The 18,274-nt window shown below is 45.3% G+C and overlaps 1 pseudogene; it reads left to right on the forward strand.

Moving 5' to 3' along the window:
• LOC137533045 (small ribosomal subunit protein RACK1-like) overlaps positions 1–16,796 on the forward strand; it is a 384,907-nt pseudogene extending 368,111 nt beyond the window's left edge.
• The last annotated feature ends 1,478 nt before the right edge of the window (positions 16,797–18,274 follow it).

Consider the following 18,274-nt stretch of genomic DNA (forward strand, 5'->3'; position numbering starts at 1 on the left):
GAATCTATCCATGTGTGCCAGGCATTATGCTGGGTTTACACCATACAATTTTCTGTTAGATTTTTCTGTTAGATTCTCTAAGTTCAACATGTTGGAAATTTATCTATCTAAAGGCTCGTACACACACCTGACTGGTGTCGTCGGCACCTCCCGCTGGGCGGGTTTTCAGCCGACAGTACAGCGTGTGTACAGTCTGTCGGCGGATCTGAATGATCCGCCAGGCGCTTTTTATGCTACCATTAATGCATCTTTGTCATGCACTATTTACATTGCATATTTGACAGTTGTTGCCTGATTTGGATATTCATACCGGTTTTATCTTAAAGAGACTCTAACGTTGTAACTTTAAAAAGTGCCCGGGTGGGAAGGTACTTACTAGGCCTGAACGGTTTTAGGAAAAAATTGAATTGAGCAATTTCTGTTGCAAATCACGATTTCGATTTGATTCACGATGTCCTTCAAATTAAGCTTTGTTCCCCCTCTGTGTCTCTCTGTCCCGTCTCCCTTTGCGCACTCTCTGTGCCTTTGTGCCCCCTTTTTCTGTGTCCCCTGTGTCTTTTTTTTGTCCCCTCTGTGTCTTTTTTGCCCGCTTTGTGTCTCTCTCTGCCCCCTCTGGGTCTCTCTCTGTGCCCCCTCTGGGCCTCTCTGTCTTTCTTCCTTTGTGTCTCTCTTTGTGCCCTTTTTGTCTCTCTGTGCACGCTCTGTCCCCTAAGCTGCGGCAGTGCTGGACATACCTTCCAGCACGAGCTTAACGATGCCAGTCTATCCACTTCGCGTCTTGCAGGCTCTAATGCATGGCCTACTTCCTGTATGTCACATGACATACAGGAACCAGGAAGTATGCCATGCACAAGAGCCAGACGGCAAGAGAGGATGGACAGCGTTGGACTCCTGCGGAAGGTATGACTGACACTGCGGGCCACATACACTGGGACTTGGAAGTTTGAAGCAGTGTCTTCAAACTTCCCCCTTGTGGAAATGCCGCGATATTTTCCACTTTGACGATTCCGAAATTGTGAACTTGTTGATCGCGATTTCGGTTTAAATTCGATTTATCTTTCAGGCCTAGTACTTACCTCGGGAGGGGGAATCCTTTGGATCCTATCGAGGCTCCCCCTGTCGATCTCTGCCGCTCATAAGCCACAGCTGACAATTATATAGCGCCTGCAATATTTACCTTCCCCGGCTCCAGCGCAGTAGTGGCTCTGGTTTCGGCGGAAATAGCCGATCCCAGTTGGGTCCACTCTACTGCGCAAGTCGCCTGCGCAGTAGAGCGGAGCCGACTGGGATCGGCTATTTCTGTGCCTGCGCTGGAGTCTGGAAGGTAAATATTTACATGGCTGCTGTTCGAAGCAGCCAAGCGAGACCACCGTAGGACAGGGAAAGCCTTGATGGGATCCAGAGGCTTCCCCATCCCAAGGTAAGTACCCCCAGGAGCACTTTTTTTTTTTTAATTTAAGTTACAGATTCTGTTAATGATTTTTCTCATAAAGTTAATGCATTTCTCTTTGCTCTGTTTCAAGATCCTTGCAGCCTAGTAAAGCTCGCCATTTTCATTGCAGATAAGTCATTGTGGAAGTTAACCCGCAATGAGACAAATTACGGTGTCCCCCAGCGTGCCCTTCGGGATCACTCCCACTTCGTCAGCGACGTTGTCATCTCATCCGATGGTCAGTTTGCTCTGTCTGGATCTTGGGACGGAACTCTACGTCTGTGGGATCCTACTACGTAAGTTTGTACATCTAATGGGTCGAGACAGGTTTAAAGGGCACCGGACATCTGGGTGCTGCCATAGACTGTAATGTGAATAGCAGCTTTAGCTGTGCACAAAGAGTAATTTGGACAGCTGCAAAATACGGAGTCCAAATTACAAAAAAAGTGCAATTCAGCCGCCAGCAATAGCCAGCAGCTGAATTGCATCTGACCGTTCGGGGGGGGGGGGGGGGTTGATGGTAGTCTACCTGGACTTTTTCAGGAGCAGGGTGAACGTTTTTTCCACTTCACCCTGCACTTAAAGCGGATCCGAGATGAAAAACTAACTGTAAAGGTCGCCACCAACCTATAGATCAATTTTTGATCGAATCTGATCAGAGAGGGATCGTATGGCTGACTTTACTGCAAACAGATTGTGAATCGATTTCAGCCTGAAACCGATCACAATCTGTGAAGCTGCCCCCAACCCCCGACATACATTAACTGATCCGGCCGGCGCGAGTCCCCCGGTCTCCGCTGTCTTCTTTTCCGCACTCGGCTCCAGCTTCACTGTACTTCCTGTCCGGGGAAGTTTAAACAGTAGAGGGCGCTCTACTGTTTAAACTTCCTGTCCGGACAGGAAGAAGTGAAGCCTGCCGGAGCCCAGCAGATAAGGAGCAGCGGGGACACGCGCCGGCAGAGCAAGGTATGTATTGCCACTAGCGTCGGTCGTCGGGCACTCGATCGCCGCTATCGACGCACTCCCGACCCACCATCGATTGAGCAAAATCTTCTGCACGGACGGATCGACAGGAACGATCGATTTTGGAAGGGAATCGATCGTTCTGTCAGCATTTGCGCAACTATTTTACAGCAGATTTGATCACAGTGATCGAATCTGCTGTATATCTGCGGGAAAATCGTTAGGTGTATGGGCCCCTTTACAAGTAACTTGTCTATATATGTTATCTAAAGTTTAGATAGTTTACACAGCAAATCTAGCTGCAAACAGCTTCAATAGAATATGATTATTTCTTTATGTGATACGACAGCAGCCATGTTGTTTGTAAACATTACACGCAGGCAAGCTTATCTGCATCTTCAGCACTCAGCCTGTGAAAAAAAACCTAATTCCTCCCTCCTCAACTCTGCCTCTGAAATCTCTGGCTAGTAATACCTCCCCCTCCTGCCCAGACTGAGCTCCCATGAACCCTTGCTACTGTCTGAAAATGTTGTTTACTTTATAGAAAATCAGAGTATTAAAACAAAAAAGTATTTGGCTTGAGGAATGCCCTATTAACAATCGGAAAGGAACACAATTATGAAATGAGTAAAAGTTCATCTCAGATCCACTTTAAATTTCCTGACGCTTGTTTTAGATGAATGCTCACAGAATCCCATGGTGATATGGAGGCTGGTTTGACTAACGGTGGTATCATGTATAAATATTTTTTGTTTCAGTGGCACCACCACCACCAGGCGCTTTGTGGGTCACCCTAAAGATGTACTGAGTGTGGCTTTCTCTGCAGACAACCGTCAGATTGTGTCTGGATCCAGAGACAAGACCATTAAGCTGTGGAACACGCTAGGAGTGTGCAAGTACACAGTGCAGGTGAGACACTGACCTGGGGAGGACACTGCTGATTGGCTGATCTGGTCCCCGTGATTAGAAAATCTCTTACCTGAGTGTTTCTCATAGAAACAATGTCAAATAGGCTGAGAATCCTGCAATTATGATGGGATCAATAAGCTGTAGTTTGAAATGCTTTAACAAATAGTCTGGTTATTTTGCATATGATCTTTGAATTATGATTTAACAGGAGGAATCTCACACTGAATGGGTCTCATGTGTCCGCATCTCGCCCCAACAGCAGCAATCCAATCAGTGTTTCCTGCGGATGGGACAAGATGGTGAAGGTAAGAAGTCTGGGGATTTGGTCAGTGAAAGGATTTACAGGGCTGTGGAGTTGGAACAATGTTTTGGGTACCTGGAGTCAGGTTTCAGTAAACTGAGGAGTCGGATGATTATTGGGCCAACTCCACAGTCCTGGTAAGAATTAGACTAAGGAGTCAGCACAATTAAAGTGAACCTTAAGCCAGAAAAAAAAAATGAGTTTTATTCCCCTGGTTCTACCAGCCCCCTGCAGCAGTCCTGTGCCCTCGCAGCCACTCACTAATCCTCTGGTCCCCCGCTGCCAGATAGTTTCGTTTTTGCCGACAGGCCCGTCAGGACTGGCCACGCGTAGCTTTTTCTGCATTCCCGACTGTAATTAGCGCTATTGCGGGCCGCAACGGGTACAAAAATACGCGTTGCCGCATATCTATGCGGCCCGCAATAACGCCAATTACAGTCGGGAATGCGGAAAAAGCTAGGCCAGTCCTGACGGGCCTGTCGGCAAAAACGATACTAGCTGGCAGCGGGGGACCAGAGGATTAGTGAGTGGCTGCGAGGGCACCGGACTGCTGCAGGGGGCTGGTAGAAGCCCCAGGTGAGTAAAACTCATTTTTTTTCCTCGCTTAAGTGTCTCTTTAAGTCAGTTTTTTCTTGGAGAACTGCAGCTGATTGCATGGGACAGATTTGTTTGCAATATAGCAAAGCCCTTATCAAATGTGCGCGTTGCTGAATACCTGCTGATCTTGTAATGTTATACTTTCATATTAGGTGTGGCATTTGGCCATTTGTAAGCTGAAGACAAACCATATCGGTCACACTGGCTACCTGAACACAGTGACTGTGTCACCTGATGGCTCCCTGTGTGCCCCTGGAGGCAAGGTGAGATGAAATACTTCTGTCTGCTTGACATATGACAAGAACTTCTATACATCCACAGGAAGGCTCCTTAAAGAAAACCTGAGGGGAGGTGGTGGCATCAGATTGGACACCGAGGCATGTTCGCTGCCTCACGAAATGCCTCTGTGTCCTTCGCCGCCGCTTTATAGCCCCTGAAATTAGCGACAATAGTTGTTGCTATCTCAGAGGGTAATGGGAGGAACTAAAGGGGCTTTCCAGAACTGCCATTGGGCAGAGAGAGAGATCTCCTTCTAGCATTGTGACTGAGGTCACAAAAGTGGGGCAGTGCAGGCTTCAGGGCCGAGCGCTGTAATAACAGTGCAGCAGATTTGGGCATAGCCGGTGCCACCATAGACAGCGCACTGTGAGTAACTTCAGTGCCGTCAGAAGACTGAGCTGAAATTGCTCTTAAAACACTATAATTCGGCCTCCAGCAATAGCTGAAAGCCGAATTATATCATTCCCTCACTATCCACGTGGAGGGGGAATAGTATTTATGCCGCTGGGAACTTATTCAGCAGCAGGATAAGCCATATACCGGCTATGTCCTGCGCCTAAGTCTCCTGGCGGCCAATTCACATGTACGCCTCTGGAGCGGCGGGAATTGTGGCTACCTGATCCGTCCAGCCCCCAAATTGGGTAGCTTAGTGGTTGCTTTTTATTATTATAGAGCTCTAAGTCTCCCCTACTCTCTTCAGTGGATACTCTCCTTGCCCAGTGCTGCTGTGCCTTGAGAGGTTGCTGTCATTCAGTTATCCTGATGGTTAGGGCTACTATTTGCTTACAAGAGTGGTGACTAGGAGATGAGTGGAAACACTTGCTGCATGTTTGTTGGATCTGGTAAGAGGAGACCGGGAAACACAGAAGAAGTACTCTTGGAGCTGGGCATAACCTTTTCTACCCACAGATTACTAATTGTTTTGGCCTGGAGAGAATAACAGGCAGGGCCAAGATTATGGGAGACCTTATGAACTATTTATTCTCTAGTAATCACTAAGTGTAAGTGCTAAGCGATTTTCTGGTGTTTTCCAGTGTATGTGCGCTTTTCAAGCGATTTTTCACTGTATAGAAAGCGTTTTTTCAGTGATTAGCTAATGCTTAACATTGAAGCGCACATCGCTCAGAAAATGCTGCATGCTATGCGTTTGACGTTGTAGCAAAATGTTAAATGCTTAGATGAGAGCAGAACCATAGACAATACAGTGAACAAGTGCTTTTTGAAACGCTAGCGCTTTTGAGCGATGCTGAAAGCGCACACGTGTGAAAGGGCCCTATAGTCTTATAGAGCCAGAACATCCATCTGTGATCATTCTCGGTCACCATCTTAACGAGTATGTCACTTGTCTGTAGCTGGTTGTGCATAGGGATCTTGCCTTCAGCCATGCTTGATTTCTTTGTAACTGGTTACTTTAGCAGCTACTTTCTGCATTTGCTGGTACAGTGCATGCTCAGTAGATCATGCAGGTCAGTACAGAGAGCCCTGTATCGGATCATGCCTTGCTATGTGTAATGTCTGCAGGCAGTGTAATTCTTTGAGACAGTTACCTGTGGTTAGTACAGTTTAGGTTTTCTTACTTTGCAGGTTGAATGTTGGAATATCAGTGACTCCGAAAACACTGAAACCAAAGATGGTAGAACAGAAAAGTGAAATGTTCTTGTGATGGAGATGGCAGTTGACATTTCTCTCAGCAAACATTGCAGAATTGTCCAGGTGGGAATCACACGATGGCTGCCATATTTATTTCCTTTTTAAACGATGCTAGTTGCCTGGCAGCCATGCTGATCTCTTTGGCTTCAGTAGTGACTGTATAAGACACCTGAAACAAGCCTGCAGCTGAGCAGGTCAGACATGCATCAGACTACCTGATCTGCATGCTTGTTCTGGGTCTATGGCTTACAGTATAGGGGGCAGCAGGACAGGCAGGCAATTGGCATTGTTTAAAAGGAATTAAATGTCAGGTGCCATAGTCCTCTCATTTCTGTTGTGCTTTAAAGTGAAACTGTAACCAAGGATTGAACTTCATCCCAATCAGTAGCTGAGACCCCCTTTTCCACGAGAAATCTTTTCCTTTTCTCAAACAGATCAGGTGGCTCTATATGGCCGATATTGTGGTGAAATCCCTCCCACAGTGATGTCAGGACTAAGGTCCTGACATCACACTGTGAGAGCCTTGTTGCATTGTGGGAAATAAGTTTTACAACTCCCAAAAAAAGCAAGCAGCTTCTCGTTCCACTAACATCACCTGCCAGCAGTAAAAATGTCACCATGTGATAAATTTCAGACTGTAAATCAGCGTTTGCCCATTGAAAAATCTTTCCTCTCCCTGGCTAAATCATTTATACAGAATTATTGTAAAAATTACGCACTTTTTTTTTTTACATTTTCACTGGAGTTCCGCTAAGTCATCAGCACTTTTGCCTGCAGTTCTGAGTCATGCTTGGGATTAATCTAATGTTCTGCATGGACTTGAATTATTGTCTGAGATGGCTGTAATGTATGTCTGCTATAAATACGCTTCATTGCAAGATCATATAAAGTAATGAAGGCCTTGTTGTAGACTGCCACCCTAGTGAAGGCCATGATAACTGGTTTGTAATGTTGTTGAAAGGTTATATCATGTTTTAAAGAGGCAATCTCGTGATACTGTAGAAAATCCAATAACCTTTTTTTTTGTTTTTACCCTGGCTTCAGCATCAGAAACGCTTTCTAAATATTGCTGTATTTTGGCATGTAGCCCCATCGCTCCCAGCAATGTCAAAGCCTAGGCAGTTTAGATATGTGGCGTTCTCCCAGAGCATTCTGGGAGACCAGTTTTCTTGATGTTAATTTAGGGCTCTTACACAGTGGGACGTTGCGTTGCAGGGGACGTTAAGGTCGCATAACGTTCCCCTAGCGCAACGCATGGTGGTGCTAAAAGAGGACGCTTCATAGAGCCGCGTCATGTGGCTCTTGGTGCGCTGTTTTCGTTTGATAGAACCGGTAATGATTCATATGAATCATTGCTAGCAGGCAGAGAACCGGCAATGATTCATATGAATCATTGCTAGCAGGCAGAGAACCGGCAATGATTCATATGAATCATTGCTAGCAGGCAGAGAAAAGGCAATGATTCATATGAATCATTGCTAGCAGGCAGAGAACCGGCAATGATTCATATGAATCATTGCTAGCAGGCAGAGAATGATTCATATGAATCATTGATAGCTGGCAGAGAATGATTCATATGAATCATTGCTAGCAGGCAGAGAACCGGCATTGCAGTGAATATTAATTAGCCATGTGGCTAGGCAAAATAGCAGACTCTCCCCTCCTCCTCTTCTGCACACAAAAAACAATAAAAAAACATTACTGAGCATGTGCAAACAGTCTAACATGGCTAAAACCGCGTATGACGCACAGCATGCTGCATTTTCATTAAACGTGCAGCGTTACACTGTATTGCAACGTGGGCACTGTGAACAGCCCATTGATTTTTCATTACTGTGAGTTGGGCTGCGTTACAGGCTGCTCTAACGTGCGCCTGTAACATCCCACTGTAAAAGCAGCGTTAGTCAGTGTTTTTCCTATTTAAAAAAAAAAAAAAAAGGGTGATAGTAAAAAGCTATTTTCAGTACAGTTACCTTCACCTGCCGTTTAAACATCTTCTTTATCAAAGGAGCCATGTGCTGGTATTTGTCAGGATAGCGGAACATGGCAACCATTATCAGCTAGTTTAGGACCTGGTTTATACTTTATTCAAAACGTACCGTTATGGTTTTTTTAACCATTTCAGCCCACAGGGATTTTTCACCTTCTGCATCTGAGCAATTTTCACCTCCCATTCATTCGCTAATAACTTTATCACTACTTATCACAATAGATCTATATATCTATACAAGCTTATAATTTTAAAAAATGTTGTAGTATACCCCCCATATTTAAAAAGTTCAGACCCATGTTCCTGTTCACTGATCTCTCGGCTACCGGGGGACAGGACGGGGACATGGGGGCGTGATCGCGTGCGGGAAAGTGCCACTGCACCAGAGCAGCCACCTGGGGATCATGTCCGGGCGGCTGAAATCGTTAATCTCCGCTTAGTGTGGGAAGCAGATCCAAATGTTAAAAATAGGATCCGCCTCCACTTGGCAAAAAGAGAAAACCTGATCCACGTTGCACTAAGCGGAACGCAGAGTCGGAACTTTGCACACTCTCCTGGACCGGACTAGGCTAGTCACTGCATCCGCTTCGCCAGTTTTGAACGCTGCTGTGACTTAATAATTGTCCTGCCGTGTGGTACCTGTACACAGCCCGGTGGCCGGCAAAAGCAAGGGATCTCCACTGGGCTGCAAAAATCCAATGGGAATCCTCAGCAACTGGGAGAATTCTTATTGGTTCATGGTGGTCCAATGAAATTTCTTCCTGTTGCTAGGCAGAATTGGTCTATTGTCTCCCATCTGCCCCTACCAGCCTCTGGGCTGAGTACCGAGGGACCAAGCAGCGGAGGAACACGTGAGTGGTAATGTGGATGCAATCGGAGCAGACTAGTGAAGTTTGCTGCTGTAGTGGATGCAAAACTGATGAAACTTACCGTGTCTGTTTTTGCATCCGCTCTAGTGTGAACCGGCCCTTACACATTAGTTATAAGACCTTTTGCTGTTTGGGGATGAGGTGCCAAGATGCCATTGTGCCAAGAAGGTGGCATCTCTGGCTAAAACATCCTTCACGCAAATCAAGCCTTTCAGCCCATGAGCTGTGGATAGGGTGTGAGAAACGTTACTTTGATTTAGTGGGGTTCATTATTTGTGTGTAGGAGAATGAATTTATAACCTTACCCTTGTCTGGTAACTATATTTGCATTTCCATGATGGACAAGCTATGCTTTGGGATCTGAATGAGGGGAAGCACCTGTACACTCTGGACAGCGGAGATGTCCACAATGCCCTTTGTTTCAGCCCCAACCGCTATCGGCTGTGTGCCGCCACAGGCCCCAGCATCAAGATCTGGGTATGTGTACACATGAATGTGTACATCACTTGCAACTTTGTATCTCTCTTGAAAGTCTTGCACAGCTGAAGCAATTTGTTTTTAATGAAAACCATCCTTATGGTAAATATCTTTAACTTGCAGCCAGCTATAATGTCCCTAAATATACACTATTTTATTACCATGGCAACAGTATTGTTTGGAGTAAAATTGTATGAACAGAGAAAGGCAGCACAATCACAATCCTGTTTGCCAGGTCCTTGGCACAGTGTAGTGGCTGTTTTCTATTAGCTTAAATGGTTGTGTACTTGGTTGTGTACTTGGTTAAAAAGAAAAGCTACGGAAGATGTCAGCATCTTCTTCATCTCTGTATAATAGAGCTGAATTGGTGGGCTCTAAAATGTTAATGTGGACCTGAACTCAGAACTTCCTCTCTGTTATAAAAGATGCGCAACAGCATTACCTTTAAAAAAAACTTTTTTGTTACAGCTGATAAAAATCCTGCAATAAAGCTGCAGTGTTTACTTCCTGCATTCGTGCATTGTTTAGCACCTTCAACTCCGCTCTCCATCCCCCTCCTCCTTCATTTTGCTTATCAGCTGAAGAATTTGCCACATACTTCACTGATAAAATTGACAAAATCAGAAGTGAATTCTCCAAGCAGCCCTCAAATCCCACCTCCACACCTCTCATTGACTGCTCTCTAACTGCCTTCTCTACACTCTCTGAACATTCTCTCTCCTCTATAATATCCAAAGCTAATCTAACCACTTGTTCTTTGGATCCTATTCCCTCCCATTTCATTCCGCAGCTATCCTCATCTCTCATGCCTGCACTAACATCGCTATTTAACCTGTCCCTCTCCACTGGCATCTTTCAGTCGCCACTCAACAAGGCTGTTGTGACACCACTACTTAAAAAACCATCTCTAGATCCTACCACACTCGCCAACTACCGCCCAGTCTCACTTCTCCCATTTGCATCCAAACTAATTGAACACCACATACATGCAGAATTAAGCCATTATTTATCAGCTAACTCCCTACTTGATCAGTTCCAGTCTGGCTTTCGCTCCAACCACTCCACGGAAACGGCCCTTACCAAAGTGGCCAATGACCTTCTTACAGCCAAAACCAAAGGTCAATTTTCCATACTCACCCTTCTTGACCTGTCATCAGCATTTGATACGGTTAACCATACCTTACTCTTACAAATACTTTCAAATGTAGGAATAAAGGGCCTCGCTCTCACATGGTTATCTTCCTACCTCTCTGGAAAGTCTTCACAGTCTCCTACTCAGATCAGATCTCTTCTCCTCATGCTTTGTCTGTCGGGGTTCCTCAAGGCTCTGTCCTTGGTCCCCTCCTGTTTTCCATCTACATGCACGGTCTTGGTGACTTAATCAACTCTTTCGGGTTTCAATACCGCCTGTATGCAGACGATACGCAACTGTACCTCTCGGACCCAGACCTTAACTTCCTCCTCCTCAGACTGCTTGTCTGCTATATCCTCCTTCATGTCCTCTCGCTTCCTAAAACTTAATATGAGTAAAACGGGACTAATAATTTTTCCACCATCTGGCCACCTCTCTGCCTGAAGTAACTATAAATGTTGATAACACTCCCATAACTTCAGTTCCCAAAGCACAGTGCTTGGGGGTAATATTCGATTCTTCTCTCTCTTTTATTCCTCATCTTAACTCCATAACCAGCTCCTGCCATCTCCAACTCAAAAACATATCTCGCATCCATCCCTTTCTCACTCAAGACACAACCAAAATGTTAATACATGCTCTTATAATTTCTCGTCTGGACTACTGCAACGTACTACTTTGTGGACTACCTTCTAACAAACTGGCCCCGCTCCAGTCGGTACTGAACTCAGCTGCTCGTCTCATTCACCTTTCTTCTCGATCTTCCTCTGCTGACCCTCTCTGTCAAGCTCTTCACTGGCTGCCAATTAACCAGAGGATCCAGTTCAAACTCCTAACCCTAATCTACAAAGCTCTCCACAATCTCTCTCCCCGGTACATATCATCACTCATTTCCAGATACAAACCCAATCGCAATCTCAGATCTGCACACGATCTTCTGTTGTCCTCCTCTAGAATCACCTCCTCACATTCCCGCTTACAAGATTTTGCACGCGCTTCACCCCTTCTCTGAAATCCCCTCCCACAACACATCCGTCACTCGCCAACCTTTGTTACTTTTAAACGCTCTCTAAAAACTCATTTGTTCCGACAAGCATATGCGCTACCCTAGGCCACTTCCCTTTGTCCTAAGACCAAATTGCACTCCCACTAGGTATCCTAAAACACACTGGCTTTATATATTTTATCGTATACTACCCCTCCTCTTGTTTCCCTCCATTCCCTTTAGATTGTAAGCTCGCAAGGGCAGGGCTCTCTTCCCCTTTTGTGTCTTGGTAACCATTATACATTTTATTCATCATGTTATTTTTATCACTGTCATTACCACTTCTGTATTTTGTATTCTGTATGCTGTATCATTTTTTGTATTTTGTCACTAATTATGTATTTTGTATATTCGTGTACACCATTGTCTGTATTATGTACCCCATGTTTGTCTCTTACTTTGTACAGCACAACGGAATATGTTGGCGCTTTATAAATCAATAATAATAATAATAATATAGGGTTAACATCCTGTATTTACAGATTGACTGCTGTGACAGCAGAGATTCCTGACCTGACACAACCAAGAGATCAAATTACAGTGGCGATTGGTCACAGATGAGGGGAAATTTAGACAAGCTAAACTCTCTAAATACACACATGGTACACTTCTCTGTTTTCCCTTTTTTGTCCTGTGCAAGAGTTTATGTTTGCTTTAAGGCCTCTTTCACATTAGACAAGGCGTGCAGCAGGGCTGTGGAGTCGGAGTCAGAGTCGTGGAGTCGGAGTTGTGGAGTCGGGCAATTTTGGGTGCCTTCAGTCGGAGTCGGGAAAAAATGCACCGACTCCGACTCCTAATGAATTTGTAACTGTAATTAAAATAGAAAATATGATAAAATGTTCTATTTCTCAGATAATAGTCATTAAAAATAATGTGTATATATACAGTACATATATAGTAATAGCTGTGCTTAGTCCACAAACATGAAATAAACCAATCAAAATTAGTTACTTGTGCTGCTTCAATAAAGCAGTCCCCGTATTTTTAAGGTCCGATATACATATCTGATTGTGACTGTATATATGATGTGTACACAGGAATCTCTTATATATACTAAATAACATCTATGCTGTAAGAATAAAGCCTGATGTGTAGCTGTGTCACTAATAGAGATGGTCAACGAGATGGAAATAATTCTGCATTGATGCTGATTTATGCAAATGTATGCACTCCCTTTGCTGATGAAATCAAATAATTTGATATGTTATTAAAATTTGGTTTGGTGACTACAAATTAAAGGGTAACTGAGACGGATGAAAAGTAAAGTTTTATACATACCTGGGGCTTCCTCCAGCCCCCTTCAGGCTAATCAGTCCCTCACTGTCCTCCACCACCCGGATCTTCTGCTATGAGTCCTGGTAATTCAGCCAGTCAGCGCTGTCCGGCCACATGCCGCTCCCACAGCCAGGAACATTCTGCACCTGCGCAATAGTGCTGCACAGGTGTAGTATGCTCCTGGCGGCGGAGTGTGTGCATGCGCACTACGCCCGACTGGCTCAAGTACCTGGACTCATAGCAGAAGATCCAGGTGGTGGAGGAGGACAACGAGGGACTGATTATCCTGAAGGCTCTGTCTCAGGTTTACTTTGTTGCACAGTAGTACTATACTCTACATATGCACTCCCCACAGAGCTGCAGGGAATCCACTGAGAATGCTGTGCACATTGAACACAGAGGTGTTGTCTGTTTACAATCTCCTCATTCCCCTGCAGAGTACCTGCACATCATTCTTACATGTACCCACACTTACATTGCCTAGGGCCTGATAGATGTTCTTTGTTCCGGTTTGTACCTTTTACAAGTACTCTTACCAAGGACTAGTTTTAGTCTAAAGGGAATAAATCTAGTAGTCTACATATCCTTCTCACTTCAGTTGTCTTGTAAAATTCCTAAGCGTTGGCAGTTAAGAGACGAATTTCATGTTACATACTTTTAATCAACAAAATTGTAATATGCAAATTAGAGGAGTCGGAGTCGGTGGAATCCTAAACTGAGGAGTCGGAGTTGGTGGATTTTTGGGCCGACTCCACAGCCCTGGCGTGCAGGAGCCGTTCTCCTGCTTCACAATCATATATTGTACACTTTGATTTTTTTTTTCTCTTGCTACACCAGGACCATATTATAAAATATCAATGGCCACTAAAGGGAGATGCTCAACAAATCCTATCTGTAAAGATCATAATGCAAATTAAATATGAACTGCAAGATGTTCCCAAGACAATTGTTTCAGTAGCTCAAAATGTGCACTGCATTTGCTTTGATATTAGTTCATAAATAAGGCCCACCGTTGTATAAAGATTTAGTCGTTTTTTACTACTTAGTAGAAAAATACTGAAGTAATTAGGGTTGCAACGGTATGAAATTCCACGGTATGATAACCGTCAAAAAAAAAACCCACGGTATTACGGTATACGGTATTGTACAATTATTTGGACCCGCCCCCCCCCCCCCTTTCCCCCTGAAGCCAGTAGTAGGTGGCTGCAGCATAGGTAGCCAGGGATAAGTGTAGCTAGTACTAGGTGGCCGCAGCATATGTAGCCAGGGATAGGTGTAGCTAGTACTAGGTGGCCGCAGCATAGGTAGCCAGGGATAGGTGGCCGCAGCATAGGTAGCCAGGGATAGGTGGCCGCAGCATAGGTAGCCAGGGATAGGTGTAGCCAGTAATAGGTGACCGCAGTATAGGTAGCCGCAGTATAGGTAGTCAGTGATAGGTGTAGTCAGTAGTAGGTGCTCACAGCATACGTAGCCAGGGACAAGTGTTGCCAGTAGTAGGTGCTCGCAGCATAGGTAGCCAGGGACAAGTGTTGCCAGTAGTAGGTGCTCGCAGCATAGGTAGCCAGTGATGGGTGTAGCCAGTAGTAGGTGCTCGCAGCATAGGTAGCCAGTGATGGGTGTAGCCAGTAGTAGGTGCTCGCAGCATAGGTAGCCAGGGACAAGTGTTGCCAGTAGTAGGTGCTCGCAGCATAGGTAGCCAGTGATGGGTGTAGCCAGTAGTAGGTGCTCGCAGCATAGGTAGCCAGTGATGGGTGTAGCCAGTAGTAGGTGCTTGCAGCATAGGTAGCCAGAGATAGGTGTAGTCAGTAGAAGGTGCTCGCAGCATAGGTAGCCAGGGACAGGGTGTAGTCAGTAGTAGGTGCTCGCAGGATAGGTAGCCAGGGTTAGGTGTAGCCAGTAGTAGGTGCTTGCAGAATAGGTAGCCAGGGATAGGTGTAGTCAGTAGTAGGTGCTCGCAGGATAGGTAGCCAGGGTTAGGTGTAGCCAGTAGTAGGTGCTCGCAGGATAGGTAGCAAGGGACAGGTGTAGTCAGTAGTCAGTGCTCGCAGGATAGGTAGCCAGGGTTAAGTGTAGCCAGGACTAGGTGCTTGCAGCATAGGTAGCCAGAGATGGGTGTAGCCAGAAGCAGGTGGCTGCAGCACAGAGAGCCGGGGGGAGGGAGAGGGGAAGCAGCAGCAGGGATAAATACTCACATGCCAGCAGCCAGGTCCTTCACCGATGTACGGGCTTTCATTGTACTTCATGTTCTTGCATCAGCTTGTAATAGCACCCAGGGGGCGCTGTTTCAAGGAAATGTGATGCAAGAACAGGAAGTACAATGAAGCCAGGACTAGGTGCTCGCAGCATAGGTAGCCAGAGATGGGTGTAGCCAGAAGCAGGTGGCTGCAGCACAGAGAGCCGGGGGGAGGGAGAGGGGAAGCAGCAGCAGGGATAAATACTCACATGCCAGCAGCCAGGTCCTTCACCGATGTACGGGCTTTCATTGTACTTCATGTTCTTGCATCAGCTTGTAATAGCACCCAGGGGGCGCTGTTTCAAGGAAATGTGATGCAAGAACAGGAAGTACAATGAAGCCAGGACTAGGTGCTCGCAGCATAGGTAGCCAGAGATGGGTGTAGCCAGAAGCAGGTGGCTGCAGCACAGAGAGCCGGGGGGAGGGAGAGGGGAAGCAGCAGCAGGGATAAATACTCACATGCCAGCAGCCAGGTCCTTCACCGATGTACGGGCTTTCATTGTACTTCATGTTCTTGCATCAGCTTGTAATAGCACCCAGGGGGCGCTGTTTCAAGGAAATGTGATGCAAGAACAGGAAGTACAATGAAGCCAGGACTAGGTGCTCGCAGCATAGGTAGCCAGAGATGGGTGTAGCCAGAAGCAGGTGGCTGCAGCACAGAGAGCCGGGGGGAGGGAGAGGGGAAGCAGCAGCAGGGATAAATACTCACATGCCAGCAGCCAGGTCCTTCACCGATGTACGGGCTTTCATTGTACTTCATGTTCTTGCATCAGCTTGTAATAGCACCCAGGGGGCGCTGTTTCAAGGAAATGTGATGCAAGAACAGGAAGTACAATGAAGCCTGGGTACATCGTGAAGGACGGAGCTGGCTTCTCGCAAGTGAGTATTTGTATCCCCGCCACTGTTCGTGCGCTTATCGCTGCGTCGCATCCCTGCCGCTACGTCGCCCCGCCCTCCCGGTCGCCCCGCCCCTAAAACCGGTAAAACGAGATTGTGCACGGTACGGTTACCGTGCACAATGAAACCGCGATATATCGTAATACCGGTATATCGCGGCAACCCTAGAAGTAATACTGAAAAAAAGCAGAAGCCACCATGAGGCATAAAAATGTCATTTTACCGCTCTTCATGCTGTCCTCTTCCACGTACCTGCTGAGTTTACATTGATGCACCCTTCCCAGGAGCTGCATCTGGGCACACCTGTTGGTGCATACATCAGCACTTGAGGCATGTTGGGTTACAGAGCCCAGGAGAGGTGTGGAGTGGTGTTTGGCCTCTGCGGTGCTTTACTTTACCAGTAAAGTAGCTCATTGACCATCCATACTCGCCAGACTTGAGGACTGAAACAAACACTATTGTTTTGTCGATCAGTTTAAAGTGATGTTAGAATATGCAACATACAGCTTTCCCTGGTGTGTCCTATCCTGACTGCTGTTTCTTTTTCTTTCCCTACAGACACTCTTCGCCGGCTACACAGACAACTTAATCAGAGTTTGGCAAGTGACTATTGGAACCCACTAAGACTTTTATATCATGGAAAACGCCTCTGCTCTTTTACCAACAGAGACTGCTTGTGCAGTTTGGAGTCATCTTTGTAATGCCAACATTTTGACTCTTCAATAAAGTTGCTATAAAACAACAAAACCCTGTGTTGCCAGTTGGTGATGTGACCATATCTGCTAAATCAAATTTAGTGGTCTAGCTTTGACGTTCTCAGCACACCAAGATCTGCCGTGGCTTTTAGGGGTAATTATTGGTTGTCATGGGCAATATAATGCAAATAAGTCTGAGCTGATGCAGGATTATGAAAATGTATCCGGTTTGAAACCTGGACCAATCTAATCCCACCAAAATGGAATTCGATATGTCTAATTTCAAGATGCATATATTTGAAATCAGAATTTGCATAACCATGCATCAATCTAAAAATGTTTGCAACTCGTTGACTCCTCTCTAGTTAAGAAAAAGAATGAAAATGTTTCTGTCAATATCAGTTACCAATTTAATAAGAGCTGACCACATCACCAAAATATAAAGAGGTACTTCAGTGAATGTAATTAATAAGATTGCTTTTTTACATTTTTGTTCATTGAGCAGAAACCTCATTTGATTTCAGAGTTCAGTGATATGTATTTTATTACGTTAAACAAGTTACATCTTATATAAAATTACTCTTTAAAGTAAACAAGTGGATTTGAGTGTTAACCCATGTAACCCCACTGTCGGCTCCTGTACCAGTTCTATTTGATTTTTCAATGTCCTTTGCTCATGAAATCAGTGAAGTTAATTTGATATTAAGTTTGGAGTCTGTGACTACAACTTAACATATACAACAGTACTATACTCTACATGCCCTTCCTGCATGACTGTTGTGAATCTACTGAGGATGTTGTGCAAATGCAATGCAAAGGTGTTGTCTATCACCTGCAAAGCTGGTTCAGGTTGTGCATGAAGAATGTGTATTAGAGGAAGACCCTCATCCTCCTGCACATGACTTGGATGTACCCACAGTTAGATTCCCTAAGGCCTGATAATGTTCCCTGTTCCTCACTGCACACTCTGTGTACTTTAACCAAAGATGAGTTATTTCTATTGAACAGCTACTCAATAACTTGGGATATAGCTGAAGTGCAACTCTGGTTTACATTAAGCATTAGTGTACCTCTTCTTTTTTGTATTTATTTATTTTTCCTTTTTCTTCTTGTCCTTCCCCCCCAACTCATTGTCTATTTAAGATCACTGGAACCCTGTATCAACTGGGTTCTGGTGCATAGATAAGGCAGAGGCCTTTTTTGGGTATGTAGCAGGGCTACACGCCAGAACCTAGCTGATGTGGAGTTCTGGTGAATCTTCTTATACAGATACGCCAGGACATTCACATTACACTGTTGGCTATCCTGGGTTGTTATTGCCAGAGTGTCAGATTCCTGGCCAAAGGCATTTGCCTAAGCTTTGGCAGTGATGAAATTTCTTTTATGTTGAATGCTAGGTTCACAGTGGGGAGTTGTGTACCCTTTATTACAGGAAAGCAACGAAAGTCGCACTGTCTGTTATGCGACCTTTAGGTAGGATACGGTGAAGCATACAGTCAATGAAAAGTATGCTTCATAGGTGTGTTGGAT

The sequence above is a fragment of the Hyperolius riggenbachi genome, chromosome 9 (genome assembly GCF_040937935.1).
Source record: "Hyperolius riggenbachi isolate aHypRig1 chromosome 9, aHypRig1.pri, whole genome shotgun sequence".
NCBI classification, from domain to species: domain Eukaryota; kingdom Metazoa; phylum Chordata; class Amphibia; order Anura; family Hyperoliidae; genus Hyperolius; species Hyperolius riggenbachi.